The 15989-nt window shown below is 37.1% G+C and overlaps 1 long non-coding RNA gene across 3 annotated transcripts; it reads left to right on the top strand.

Annotated features, from left to right (window-relative positions):
• The first annotated feature begins 3579 nt into the window (after nt 1-3579).
• Nucleotides 3580-12033, top strand: LOC127523344 (uncharacterized). 3 transcript variants are annotated; one of them, XR_007932855.1, is made up of 5 exons: nt 3580-3628; nt 7634-7842; nt 10150-10237; nt 10478-11272; nt 11369-12033. It is a non-coding gene; the product is annotated as an uncharacterized LOC127523344 (long non-coding RNA). The 3 variants fall into 3 exon arrangements; XR_007932856.1 differs by lacking the exons at nt 3580-3628; nt 7634-7842 and adding an exon at nt 7851-7974; XR_007932854.1 differs by lacking the exons at nt 3580-3628; nt 7634-7842 and adding an exon at nt 9216-9380.
• Nucleotides 12034-15989: the final 3956 nt, after the last annotated feature.

The following is a 15989-nucleotide window of genomic DNA, read 5'->3' as shown; positions in this document are numbered from 1 at the left end:
ATGAATTCCTGCCCGCCCGCAGCTGAATCATTCATCCATCCATTTTCCAAACCACGCTGGTCCAATGTGGCTACAGCGTAATATCATACAGGTATAAAATCATTTTTAGTGATTATTAAATTGTTTAATTAAAGTCAGTGTAAAGTCAATTCTGAGAATTGTTTCTAAACACATTATAAATGTTGCAAATGTATTGCTGAAACACATTACAAAGACTGAACTATGTAGTAGTGAATTGTGGAGTTAGACCAGTAAACAGTTTTTCACCAATTCTCAGCTCAGTCTCCTTATTTCAATTTCCTAAAAACGATGATATTAAGAAGAGGTGGATTAATTTTGTGAAGAGCCATCTTGATGGAGAGCTGATCACCACCAACACCCGCCTGGTGAACGGGGCTGAACCGACTATCTCCCGTCCCAGCCTACATCCTCCCGTCTCGCAGCCCTGAAATCTGGTGCTACAGTCAGCAGCAATTATAAGTACACAAGGCAACTTGCCCATACTGCCCACCAATGAGTGCAAGTTGCCTTGTGTGCTTATATTATAATTAGTAGGTAGTCCACAGTATACTAAATTTTGCAACCCTCTAACGTGATTCTTTTGTTTATATGCATCAGTATGTTTGACTCATTAGACAATTAAGTTGAGAGAGATGGCATCTTTCTGTGTGGTTTCAGAGAATACTGCTTATTTTTTCACAATTTTGATAACTCATTTTATTTACGTGGCAATTTTTTTAATTTAATTTTTCTGTGGTGTGACAAACTCAGAACATATTTTAATATTGCTTTACATGGACTTTAAGATTTATTCATAGTTTCCAAGATAGAGTTTAAGATAAATATTTTCATACAACAAAAAGGGTTTCCAGGGCGGAACGGGAATGGAGAGTAACAAGGTGACACTGGCATGGCTTCTGACGTCACACTTGCAGGCGGGGTTGGATGTCCAGCACGAAGATGCAGCGAGCCCTACATGGTTGAACCTGGAACAACATTCCAATCAACCAATTAGATTTGAGGGACAAATTTACAGTTTATGTCAAGTTTAGGCTTTAGGCCTTTTTTGTTTGTTCTGACCCCTTGACGTCACAAGTGTTGCTGGTATTGTCCAAAAATAAGTTTAGGCTTACAACCAGGGTTATGTGTTTCTACATCAGTGTTATTCACCTATCATTTCCCTCTGATAATTTAGGGATAAATTATGTGTAGGGTTAGGTTTAGGTGTAGGGATAGGGTTAGGACTAAATTTTCGGTCAGGAATGTAGTTCCAGGTTCAACTAAATATATTGATCCAGGAACATGTCTTGCCAAAATCACCACCAAATGATGTCGATCTTTGATCAGATCTTAAAGGATCTATAGCTATACAAATCTAGAAAGAAACTCCTATATGGTCTTTACAAAGTGCTCGCAGATGTGCGGTTTGTTGAAACTGTGATGCTGAGAAAAAACACACAAGGCCGTTTTTCTGTCACGTCATTTAGGCTACTTAATGACCAGCAGGGGGCGCCAACGATGTTTTATCATATATTTTTAACATAGTTGTCTTTTCTTTTCTTTTCTTTTCTTTTCTTTTCTTTTCTTTTCTTTTCTTTTCTTTTCTTTTCTTTTCCCCCCATGTCCTGTGATTTTTGAACCAAATCCAGTTCAGCTTGTGATAGAGGAAAATTACACTTCTGTTGTTGTTGTCGTCATCAGTCTTCCGATTAATGTCACGCCCATGTCATTTTAATAATTTAGGCAAATTGTTGGGCCTATAGTTTGTGGTAATAAATTAATATTATATATTTGTATAATAGCTACTATAAACAATTTTTATATTCAACAATTTTGTTACTGTGTTGGGCAAAACCAGCTGAGAACCACTGAACACAAAACTGGCTGATGGACTTAATATAGTTGAACTGTTCAAGAGAGCAGTTGTTAGAGACAGAGTTTGGATTTTATCGCCCCCTAGTAGTAATGCATTACACTTGTTCAACACTTTCTGTCAACTTTCAATAAGATGTATTTTACAGTTTTTCTCAATCGCTTTGGCTCAATTCTTTTACTTCTCAAAACAATAAGTTCAGGTCTCTGAACAATTAGTTTCTTGTTCACATCAGATTTGGATTTCTTATTGATTTAAGCATTTTGCATGTGTTTTGGCATGTGCGTGCAAAAGAATAAGTACTACAATTTGCACAACAACAAAATGCACATGGCTTGTTGATCAAAACTGATGAGTTGATTCTCATTGAAACTGTCAAACTCTTCATAACTTCTAAACATTCTTTCATCGTGTGAGCCTCCACATGCAAAATGATCCTGTCTGATATTCCATACCTGTGACATGGAATGTTTGTAATGTCTGCAAACATTTGTGACATTTGTGTATAGTGTAGAAAACAGACAGTGTCAACTAAAATGGAGAAAGCACAAGAAATTTGTATTTAAAAATATTTCCACGATGAAAAAACATCTAAACATTTTGACCAGTGTGGCTCACACAATGACAAAAAGACTTTTTATTTTGGTGACATTGGCCAATTTACTGACACAAAAACTAGGTTTTGAAGCATGAATTAAATGTTTTGGGTGAATAACTACATTTTGCAGACATGCAATAGAGTTCTGATGTTTCAGCGAACAGTTGTGACAACTGCGCTTACAGTTGAGAGAATGTTAAGACTGTTTCGAGAAATGTGCCAAAGTGATTGAGAAAAACTGTAAAAGCATCCTTACAGAGTTTGTGTACGAAGTCAGTCCAAGATCATAGAAGTCTTTCTGATCTAATTCCTGAGGAGGTGATGGTTACCGTAGTATGAATGGAAGCCAATGTTTTGTGAAAAATCTTTTACTGCACCAAAGTGTACATACTGAAGATTATGAGGGGAAAAGTACATCAAATTCTTTTTGAATGTTTGAAAATGAATGTTATCTTATTACAATCAGACATTTGAACCATCTTCAGCCATGAGCCATATAAAAAAATATATAAGAAAAGCATTGTATTTACATTCCCATAAGTTCACTTAAGCAGGGAGCGTTCTCCGGTTACGAATTTTGATATAAGGTGTGGCTCTATCTTTCCTGTTTGACCGTCTTGAATATTTAAAAGAAACATTGCATACACAAGACATAATGAGATTCTGTGAAGGATATATATATATATATATATACACATACATACATACATACATAAATAAATGCACACACATAATTTTATATACGAACAGATTTTCTCAATGTGGTCTTAGAATTTTGGATCCCACCTTATAATATCAATTATTGATTTTGTTTAAATATTTTGTTAAATTATTTCTCCAGTCTTTTATAGTAGAAAGTTAAAGTATAAGTTTGATTAACATGTTCCCGAATTGACTGAATATAAGCAGACCGTTACTCTGGTCTACTCAGGGTGTCCGGAAGCCTCTCGATCTGTACACATCCTGAATGTTTGAAAAGCTTATTTTTTCAACATTTCTCTTTTTGTTTCCTGCTGTCAGTGCTGAGGCATGTGCGCCACCCCTTGACACGTTCTGGCCCTGACCCCTGCTGGGTGGAGTGGGGTTAACTTTCTTCCTGTGGAGACCCACGAAAGTTCTTTCCTGGGATGCCCATGTTGCCAGGAAACAGCCAGAGAGTAAGCTGGAAATGAACATGAAAACGGATACAACAACACTTAATCACCTTCATTACTTTTACCTCACTTCTCTTACCTCTTTCTATTTATGTGATCATGAGTTACTTATAATGTGAGAATGAAGACTAATTTAGACTGCAGGTCTTGATGCCAAATTCTGATCTGTTGACTTTTTTTTTTTTTTTTTTTGACAACCAGCTTACAACTTCTTTTAAAAGTGACCCATATCCAATATCTGCATTTATACTATACACTCGGTGAAACAACCCCAGATAGACACACTGACCCGGAAACGGCGCGATTTGCAATGGATGAGAACGAAATGATACTACAAACTTTTGCTTTCTTCACCATCTTTAAAGGTCAGCAAAACATTGGTCTCTTAAGGCAGAGAAAAAAAGAGGAGAGACCTTGTAGCAATGAGTGTAGCAGTGATCACTGCTGTAATCTCTATGGTTGGTGTCCACCTGAGTTGACGTCATTCTCCACCGTCGCTTTTTCAATGTATGACTCGCATTCGAATTCGGTGTCCATGACATGACATTCTTTCTCCTATCCTGGGTTAATGTGAAGAAACATCCCCAAAATGTGTAAACACAGTGGTCTGTGGCACTTTTAGCATTGTTCCATTTGTTTGAACAGCCACTGAGAATTTGAGCAGAAATTTTGTGTACTTGTTGAGGGTAATAAAGACCCACATTACTTTAAATCCTGTGCATCCCCATTATACCATAAAGTTTCAATGGGTTCAGTGGGGACCAGTAGTGAGATTGAACTGGTGCCAAACACCACCCTATGGTTCTATATGCTGGGAAACATCCCTCTCTTACTTTCTCAACAATATTTTCTTTCCTTTTTGTACCCTTGATCTCCTACACAGGCTGATTTATGAATTTGGCAGTCGTTTTTATCCAAAGCAGCTCATGTTGCATTCAGGGTATATATTTTATACTTTCATGCAATAATTGGAAATCAAAACCATGGCTGTGGCATTGCTAGCGTCATACTCTATTGTTTGAACCACTGCAGTGTGTGTCAGTGGTGTTGGTCAAAATATGAGAAGGATTTTTGACACTTGGCATGTACTGCCACACCTTTAGGAATGCTTTTCATATATCAATCTACCTGAGCTCTATTTTTGTAATAGTACATGTTTTGCTTTGGTTTATTTTATTTTGTTTAGGTTTTTTTTTTTTTTTTTTTTGCCTTGTTTTATTTTGGGTTTGGGCTGTGAGTTTTCTTTACTTCGGCTTTGTTTCATTTAGGTTTTTATTTATTTATTTATTTTATCTTATCTTATCTTATATTATATTATATTATATTATTATTTTTTTTATTTTGGGTATATACTTCATGAGCAAAATGAAACAATCATTTCCTTTTTTTTTTTAGCAGCCAAACCCCAGACATTACACAAGTGCCTCTCACAACCCATGTGACCTGTTTTATCTATTTACTCTACTACTACAGGGCTTTCGAGTTTCAATTACCCAGCTGAAGCTCTGGAAGGCCTGATTCCTGACCCTTAACATTTGCACTGTAAACCTAACTGACAGCAGGAGGAGACACTGACTGGCTAACACGCCACTCACCCGGCCGTTGGCAAACACCAAACACACCTCCAGGGTTCCAGTGCATACTTTGGACCGCTGGTTGTTGGGGTGATGGTAATGGCAACGGGTCTGGTTCATGGGTGGAGCCAAACATCTGGGCTGTGTTTGAAATTGCCCCTTATACCCTCATTCACTATTCCCTACAGTACTCCACTGATATAGTCCACTTGAAGGAGTGAATGAAAACGAGTGAGTGAATTTGTACACTGACTGCGCCGGAAGGGCTGCCTATTTTGGATAGTTTGTGCTTGCTGTTCAGTAATCATTTGAAACTAAGCAAACTGGAAGCTTCAGTAGTAACGTAAAGATTTATCTTAAACTCTGTCATGGAAACTAGCATGTATAAACCTTAATTAAACAATTTAATAATCAATTAAAAATTATTTATTTTTAGCCACATTGGACCAGGGGTTTGGAAAATGGATGGATGGATGACACAGCCCTGGTGTGTAATACTTTTGACTAAAGATTAGAGGGATTTGCTGTGCTTTTCACCCCAAAATAATGACTTCTGTTGAACATACAAGTTATTCTAAGAAAAATGATCACAACTCTTAAAGAGTATGAGCCTTTAAGTGTGTGTATCTGCGTTATCTTGATTCGTCTTTGAGCATCATTTATTTCAGGAGCAATAAGACTGTCTGCCATTTCACATTATTACTCAGAGTTGCCCCTCTGTTCACATTATATAACCTGATCTTAGTGACGTCTGTGAGATTAAACGCCAAGTCCAGGCTTGCAGGGCACCCGTCAGATGAAATTGTTTTGCAGATGAGTAGGCTTATATTTCTTCAGCGCTATAAATATACACACACACACCAGAGTCCACCAGCACTGATACTCAGAACTTTCACACACATAATAAACTGAAGATATCAACCATACTGCTCACCACACTCTCTCAGGCATGAGATGGGGAGGTTGCTATGTGAATTTAGGCCTTGTCTAGTGGGTGTATTTATAAGCCGTGAAACCCGCCTAGTCCTGCGTGCCGTGGATGCCATGGGTGTTACCAGAGCAGCCACCAAAGGCCACATACATTCCCAAAGCCTCTAGCATTAACAAAACAGGACAACCATCCATGTCTTATGTTTATTTCTACTGCTTCGATGTTAATTTAGTTTTCATGTGGGTTATTTCTGCTATGCAGTACCTTTAGACTGTGCTGTAATTTAAGGAACTATTTCTATAAAGGGTTTACAAGGTCTAATATAAAACCAGAGATATGCTCTGGTCAAGCTCAGGCACTTAAACGTTAATTTTAACTAGATTATTTACAAAATAGCAGGAAAATGAACAGGAGGAAACCAAACAGGATAGAAAAAGCTACAATTAGGATTTGCTCAGTGGGGGATTGAGATTTTGCATGAAGGTGGTCAACATGAATTTTGAGATTTGATCAAAAATGATGTAATGTTTTATAGTGAGACAAACCAACCAACCAACCACAAAACATCATAGAATAAACCATAAAAAATCCATTGGTAATATTTACTAGTGTTTGTGGTGTTGTTTTCCCACCAAAAAATGTCACTTCTTGGAGGATGATGTTGACGTAGTAAACACAGTGCAGCAATCACACACATGCGTCGTGCTGCTCACGTGTACAGCGTCGGCCAATACTGAGCCGCCTTTCTGAAGTAGAACCCGGAAGCGCTGCACTGTGTTTGCTATGTCAACAGTGTAGGAGACTGACAGGGAAGAGAAGAAATTGATGAATAAAGTCATTATTTTTGTTTTGTTTTTGCACACAAAGGTATTCTCGACACTTTATAAAATTAAGGTTGAACCACTGTAGTCACGTTGACTATTTTAATGATGTCTTTACTACCTTTCTTAGCCTTGAAAGGTGCAATGACGTTGCTGCCTATGTGTGGTTCAGAAACCCTTGGATTTCATCAAAAATATCTTAATTTGTGGTCTGAAGATGAACGAAGGTCTTATGGGTTTGGAACGACATGAGGGTGAGTAATTAATGACAGAAATTTCATTTTGGGGTGAACTAACCCTTTAAGGATGCAGGGAAAACCTATAGATTACCAATTAAATAAATTCCCAGTTAATAAATACATAAATGAACAAACTTTAAAAAGGGGGAAATTAAATAAACACTTAATTTTTATTATAAATATCTTGGTTTTCATTTTAGAAGTTTAGCTTAAGTTTAGGGAAAAATGGCAGCTCTATCTGTTGGTTTCTTCTTTTTCATCTTTCTGTTGAAAAAGTGCAAATAGACCATATTGTGACCAGATTGCACACTGTGTCCTCTTTCTCTCTCTTAAGCAACGTTTTTCCTTTAAGCTTTCGGTCTCAAATAAAAGCTGCATTCATTTTGGTTATTTTTAGGGCCAATATCCATCCTGAAACATCATTCCTCTGTAATTCTGCACAGGACAACAGAGGATCGGAAAACCTGAGAACACTCTTGAAATGGCATCAGGAAATGAGGAGAAATGAAGTGAGCTCCGTGCCAGGGACTCTTTAAAGATCCAAGAGCCCCATCAACAGTAGCGCAGAATGGCCCATAAACCAGTGTTCTCCACTCAAGTTTCCATCTGCTTAATTCTAGTCCGGTTAAATAAGAGACAGAATCTTTTTCCAGTGGGTACATTTATCGCTTGACATTTCCTTTTGTAAAATGGTTGTACCACCAGAACAGTACAACAGCATTCGCTGAGCATGCAAGAGTTATAAAAGACTCTGGAGATATAAAACTATCAGCAGCAAAATGAGGTCAGTGCAGAAAGGCATTAGGCACTTTTAAAAGAATGTTTTTAAGATATATTAAAGGGTTAGTTCACCCAAAAATGAAATTTCTGTCATTAAGTACTCACCCTCATGTCGTCCCAAACCTGTAATATCTTTGTTTGTCTTCGGAACACAAATTAAGATATTTTGATGAAATCCGAAGATATCTGATCCACACACGTAGTCAGCAACGACATTGCACCTTTTGAGGTCCAGAAAGGTACTAAAGACATAGTTAAAACCGTCGACGTGACTACAGTGGTTCAACCTTAATATTATGATAGCGTATAGCAGTATGACAGGGGATAGATGAATTTGTTAATAAAGTCGTTATTTTTGTTTTGTTTTTGCGCACAAAAAGTATTCTCATCGCTTCATAAATATTAAGGTTGAACCACTTCAGTCACGTCGACTGTTTTAACGATGTCTTTACTACCTTTCTGGACCTCAAAAGGTGCAATGTTGTTGCTGACTATGTGTGGATCAGATATCCTCGGATTTCATCAAAAATTTCTTAATTTGTATTCCAAAGACAAACGAAGGTCCTACGAGTTTGGGACGACATGAGGGTGAATACTTAATGACAGAAATGTCATTTTTGGGTGAACTAACCCTTCTAACAGATTCTGTATCATTGTACCAAAGTCTATAATGTCTATCAGTTCGTATACAGTAAATAAAGGTCACATTTAAAATCAAGTCATTGAGGCAAGGCATTCAAAAGCAGAATTTTTAAAAGCATTTAATTTTATTCTTTTAAAAACTGAATATTATTGGAGGAGTAAAGTTTGTTTAAATTATCCTTTTAGGAGTAGAACTATTGTACCTTGGATGAAAAAGTTTAATTATTTTTAACGGTTATACTGGAGCAGATTTTTACTCCTAAGACTTCTATTGTAAGTCTATTACACCAAGGCCACATTCACACTGTCAGTTTTTGGGATTGACAACCGCATTTACTTACAGGTATGAGTCTCGAAATGTCCTGTTCACACAGCAACTTACAGTAGCATCTGGAACACTGTCTGTATGAACGTGCAGGAGGGAGAGTCAAGCCCATATTCTCTTACTAGTAACCATAACGACACTGACCAACATAATATTAAAGATGGCGACGTCCATAAAACTGAAAAGTCTCATCACTTTTGACATGACAAGAGACCAATTGAACCGCGAGTTTATCCATTCAAAATTAATTAACCAACAGCAGCATGTAAACACGCGCTAGCCAGAGTCTTTAACCGTTGCACTCGCGTGTCACGTCCTCTGCGACGTCTCGCGCATGACACGGCATTTATATTTGGAAAAGAAACTGATGGGAGCCGCTCCGGTGGAAAACAGTGACTGGATCTAACACCTTAAGATGACGCACAGCTCATATCTCTGTCGCTGTAAGTTACCGAAAGCGAAACCACACACGAAACACCTTAGAAGATCGGCTCTCTCGCACTGTATGACTACTAGTTGTCCAGTCCTGTTCCGTTCAATGCGATTTTGAGTCCTGAAAATTGTTAGCTTCACTTCCTGTTTCCTGAGATACCTTCATCTGATCGATTTCTGAAGGCAGCATAGATGTATCCTTCACTGCCTTTGATATCCCACAATCTTCTGAGTCCATTCTGTGACTGTTGAGCTAGAAAATTAAAGATGGCGTCCGAAAGTTGAGTTTGCTGGTCAGTTTGTGTCAAATGTATGTTTTTGAGCAACAATTTCCACTTTTGATGTCATTTCTAGCGAGAAATTACTACTGTAGTAATTAAATATTTGTTTAGTTCTCACCAAAGCTCGCGCTATTTTGCTGTAGATCATTAAACTGTTAGGCTGCCTCAGAAGTCTGTCAGAAAGCAGTTTCGTGAGGTACCTTCATGAACAAACGCTGCCTTACAAGTCAGCTTCCTAGGTTTTCGGATGCAGCCCAGGACTCAAATACAGGACTGACAACCATATTCTGCTGCTGTGTGAACGTGGCCTAACTAGTTATATATGGAATAACTAGTCTATAATGGAAAAGTTCACTGGCTGTGACACTTTATGATTCACTTTAAATAATAGTTATGATGCACATTTTATTGTTGTTTTTTGTTTTTGATGTGAAGTTTGGGGGAATGTTTTAGTAAAATGTGTCACTTTAGCACACATTAGCTCTCTCTTTGATTGCAGGTACCACTATAACTGCTGTCCTGAGATCAGTGGAACAGCCAGTTAGACACTGTGAGAATTGGCTTCACCATCCATGACCTTCAGGGAGGTCAGCCCACATACACATGCTCCTTGGCAAAGCAAGCAGTTGGTGATAGATTCATTATTTGTTTTTATATTATTGTTTGAAATAGCAAGAGATTTGGGAGAAGGTGTGACAAAACCAAAGTAGGTATTTTCACATTGTGTAATGGCAGTTGTAATCAATGTAAATGTAAGATAGATGCATTAATGTTATGCAGGAACTAGATTATGAATTATATTATGAAACTCTTGTTGTTTAAAACAGGCATGAAGCTGAAAGCGACAGTGTGGACGTCTCTCTCTCTCGGTCTGGTGTGTTTGGTTATGCTGAAGAAACACAGAGCTGAGTGTGCATAACTGCTCTGCAAATCAGGAAATGATATATTAAGGGGTAAGATAGCCTGAAAAATATCTCATCCAGTGCAGCATTTGTCTAAGATCTGTTTGGTCTAAGATGCAAATTAAACACAGAAGTCATTGTATTTATTTGGCCAGCTTCGTATATGTTCCCTTGTTCATACATGCTGGTTACCAGCTAGTGCTTAAGGTGAGAATGACTATTATTATTGCTCATACTTAGCTTAGGGATAGAAGGGACAGAAATAGAAAGAGTAGAATATATCATTATTAGGTAAAAGAAGAGCATGACAGGTAGGGAACAGAAATTAGGCCTGATTTCTGTGTAATGCTGTGTGATTAATGCAATTTCACAGACAGTCAATATAGACTTGTTTGACATTCAAATCATTAACATTATGTGTTACATCCAGCTTTGGAAGAAATCTGATAGTTAGCATTTTTAATAATCATATAAATTGATAAAATACAATTTTACTGTATATGTTTTAATATTTTAAACAATGTATGCCTGACAGCTTTCTCTGTTTCTCTGCAATGTTGCTGTTTCCTAATGTCTGAGAGTTGCAAAGGACAAGCTCTGTCCTGTCAAAATGAATCCGCTCCATCTCCTTCAGTCTGTGACAATAAGAATGTCTCCGTTAAGATCCTGGATCACTGACGTGACAGAAAAGTGATGACAGACCAGCTATACCCCCTGCTGGTGCGTGACTGTGCTTGAGATTGATGCACATCATTCAACTTGTCTCTTTATTTGATTTGCTCTTTCTTGTCTTCATTCTCTTGTCTTTCCTCCTAGATATTTTAGAGAAGATGGCTGCTGGACAAAGCTAGACTGAAGACAAGCCCTGAACAGAATGGTCCCGCATCTGATTTGAAGACCGTGGATATGCGCACACAGACAGAGTTTCACCGAGATCAATGTAGGATGATGGTATGATATCAATGTTTGCGGTAGGAGGATGAGTGGGCAAAACAATATGGCTGGCCTATCTTTTTTCTCTTTTTTTTTTTTTTTTGGCATTGTTGGTTGAAGCTGAGTGAACTGAGTTCAGAAAGGAACTGATCCTGTCCGTTGAACTGTGACTACTCAAACTTAGAGAAAGCAAGAAAGAGATTGTTTTCAGTAGAGGATTTTTTCACTTTAATTCCTGTTATGTGGGTGGAATTCCTTCACTGAACCAGAAGTATAAACAGGACATTTCCGATACCTGTGCTTCTCAGCTTTTAATCAGATTTATCACACCTCTCTGTATGTCTGAGTAACGCATGACGACAGAGTTCATCCGAGGTTTCAGAAAGCTCACACCACAGTGACATATTCTGCAGTGAGTTCATTTTGGCTTGCCAGCCACGTGAAACAGCAAATGATTTCCTTTTAGCTACATAGTCTACAACTTAACATTTTGAAATGTTATTGATGATTAATAATGGAATTCATATTAATAATAATTTTTATTAATATCAGTTGCAGTCTATGTAACTTTTGTGTTTCAGAGTGTTTTTAGTACCTCATATATATCTCAAATATATATATACAAATATATACACAGTAAACATATATATATATATATATATATATATATATATATATATATATATATATATATATATATAGCCTACATATATTTTTAACAGAAAATATTAAGGGCAGAGATTAACAATATTTTTACAGCCCTAATTTAGCCCTAATTTTATTCTGTATACAACCCACACACACACATATATATATATATATATATATATATATATATATAACAAACAGTTGAGAAAGAAAATGTGTAACCGCAATCGATCCGTGTGCGTCAGGTCTTAAAGTGACAGAAGCCTAAAATACCTGCTGCCAAATTATGAGATAATATTACGAATATCTGTATGGCAGATTTTCCCCACAGTATCGATGTCAAAATTGTGGCCAGGGAAAAGAGTTGCTTATAACTTTGTGAAACCACTAGCCACAGTAGCTGGCGAGCAAATAAGTTAATGTCAAGCCCTGCACTTTCTATATACAGTATATGCACACACAAAAGGGGAAATAAAAAAATCATGATTGCTTTTGTTTATAGCATGTGCCGTCATGGTAATCTTTAATGCAAATCCAGCTTTGAATTGACCCTCGTTTGTGAAGCAGTCCGGCGTAAAATGACAGCATGGCAACAACACTCTACAACTCTTCCTCACCCCCTTTGTTGCATGTTCCTGGGGGCAGGGTTTATGTAAATGTTGGGGTTTGTGATGTCACCAGCCCAGGAAGAAGCTTGTTGTAGTCCCTACCAGCCGTTTGTTGTAGACCTTAAAAAGTGATTTCTATAAAAGAAAATATCTCCCTTCACATTAAACTTTGAGCATCGTACATTTGCAAATGTTGTTTATGTTCAAACAGCAATATTACACACTAACTAAAGTTTAAAAAGTGGAATCATAATCAAGGATCCCTTTACATGTTCAGTCAAAGAAAGAAAGAATGTCAGAAAGGTTTGGAATGGCCTGTGGTTGAGTAAATGACGAGTGCATTGTCCTTTCTGAGTGGACTGTTCTTTGAGAAAGTAAATAGGATCAAATTTGTCCTTATGTCAAGTTTATTGCTTTATTAAAGCACAATCTTGGTACTGTACTCGGCATGTGGCTACTGTGCTTGTGAGAGCAATATTGGAGATGATAGGGTGTAATGTGGCTTGGAGGATCAGTCTGAGTGATAGAGTTTCATGTACAGCACCAGTAGAAATATGGAATGGATTGCAGGAGAGTTGGCAATACAGTATACAGTGTGCCATACAGGGGCAAACCACGACTGACCCCGGAGACCACGTTCCTCCTGAGCACTCGTCTCCATAGATGGAGTGAATCCTGCAGCTGTTTCTAAGGGCGGGAACTCCTCTGAATTTCAGCAGGTCATTAAAATACGGCCATGATTATGCCCCTGCTATCCCAGGCAGCCATGGGGCAGAGGTTAAGGGAGGACTCTCTGAGGGAGCTCCATCGTGGGAGGCCCGGCCTGACTCGTGATGGGCACGTGGAACATGAACGGAGATCAACAACTGAAGGTTCACCGCAGCAGTTAGTGTTTCACTCCAAGGGCTGAGAAAGATGAAAACCACACAGGAGGAGAAAGAAAAGCGAGGGAAAGAATAACAAAAAGAATTTTAGCACGGTTCAGTTTGGATGAAATTATGGCAATATTTCAGTTTCCAGTGACTCCGCTGGAAAGGCCAGCTTAGAACAGCATGCCGGTTCATGATGGTTAGTGCTGGTGTAGGACCAGCATTGCCATGTATTTCACTAGAATAAAATGGTCTTTCTGATCAAAGTGGATTGATTTTGTTGTGTAAGTTGTCTCTCTGACATCAGGTTGTCAGTGGGTTTATATGTTTCCTAACATAGGAAAGACGTGTACAGCACAGCCTCCCGTCACGTTCTCCTAAGGTTTGCATTCACATACTGTAGCTCTGCATTCTCAGCTGTTGGGATTCGGTCTGTCTGCACACTATGAACTAAAACCATGAACTAAAGATGGGCCCCGAATTATCTTAGAACTTTAAGAAGCAAACACCTAATGTACAATGTGCCATTAAATCAATGTTTGACCAACTTCAACATAAAGCTTTAACATAAAGGAAGAACATTGGGCATCATTAAAAAAATTATTTACTTTAATTATTATAGTTTATTTATTAATTAGTATAATACAATATAAAATATAATTAGCTGGTCTAATAATTAATATTAATAATTAATTAGTAAATATAATAAGAATTAAAAAAAAAATATATATATATATATATATATATATATATATATATATAATATATAATTTTAGCTTTTATATTAATTTAATTAATATTAGATTTTATATTATAATTTTACTACATTTTTTTTTTTTAAATCAAATATATAATTTGTTCTGGTGAGAAAAATATAGTAATAAACATATATATTAACATATATTAATCTTTTTTAGTCTGAATTTATCTTGTTTTATGGATGTTTAGGGGATCAAAAACAAGATAAATTCAACTTTGGTTTAAAATTGGCTAATCATTTTTAAGCATTAATCTAACAACGTTTAGTTGATGCTGTTTATGCTCAAAACAATGTCTGAAATATTTGTTTACTGGAAAAAGACAAACATACAGATTAAGAATTTATTTATTTATTTAGTTCGTTATTATTTATTTTCCTGTTTCTAGACAGGAACGGAAAGTGACTGAGTATATTTTGAGTCTCATTCACCCAGCTTGTTGATGATGGGAGAAATTTGGTGTGTTACAATTGCCTACTGTGTCCCCAACTACAGTTACATCCTCACAAACACTCATCCTTCATTGTCCAGTCACCTCAGAGAAAGCAGTATCAAGACAGGATAGTCAGACAAACCACTGTTTTCATGAACCAGCCCTCTCTCCCAAATTTCTGTCCTCCCTACTGGCTGAAAGAGAACCTCTGTTCTCTACCGGACAACATGGTGCAGCAGATACATCAGGAAAAGGACAGTCTTGTTAGCAGCTACACGAGCGGAGACACATGGCATTTCAGAATCATAGACTGAGTGGGTGGATGGATGAAAGGGTGAAGAGACTGGAAAAAAGTCACCCCACAAATAGAGACAGGCTCAAATGTTTTGTCCCCTTAATGGACCACAGATATGGACATTCCAGTACTGATGGTTTTTTTTTTTTTTTTTTTTTTTTTTTTTTTTTTTTTTTTGGATTTGATTTAGACAAGAAGTGAAGAATGTGAAAGGAGGGCTGGCCAAAGTGTAGCTTGTTTCACAGAGAACTGAATCTTTCCAGACAATTGATTTCTGTTTTCTGGCTGAGAGATATTTAAGAAAAGGAAAAACAAAAAAAAACTTCATATCTTATTCATATAGTTCACGGAAATGTTCTGGTCAGGAGTGAGCATGTGTGCTGCAGAGCTATATATTTAGTTTACAATAATGAAGTTTTTTTTTTTTTTTTTTTTTGTCACCAAGGCTGCATTTATATGATCAAACATACAATGAAACTGTAATACTGTTTTCTATTTGAATATATTTTAAAATGTGATTTATTCCTGTGATGGCAAAGCTGAATTTTCAGCATCATTACTTCAGTCACATGATCCTTCCGAAATCATTCTAATATGCCGATATAAGCAAGAACATGCTGCTTTACTGTATAATAATACTGTATAATAATAATAATGTATGCTAAAGCCTAGCAAGATCAAAAATCCACATTCCAAACCACAGCCATAATTCTAGATCCCACCCAATTAACACGGTTGGTTGGTTGATTGACAGACACACAGTGTGTTGTATAGGGTGTGTCTAAGGGGGTTAATTTGAGATCATGCTCGTAAATTCATCCAAAAAGTTAAACATGTGACCTTCTGAAACATATATTGTAACTTATCCTGCTTCCGTTCACTGTCAAAATAGT

The sequence above is a fragment of the Ctenopharyngodon idella genome, chromosome 12 (genome assembly GCF_019924925.1).
Source record: "Ctenopharyngodon idella isolate HZGC_01 chromosome 12, HZGC01, whole genome shotgun sequence".
Lineage (NCBI taxonomy): Eukaryota > Metazoa > Chordata > Actinopteri > Cypriniformes > Xenocyprididae > Ctenopharyngodon > Ctenopharyngodon idella.
The sequence above is the reverse complement of the archived record's forward strand: the minus strand, read 5'-3'. Positions and strand labels throughout refer to the sequence as shown.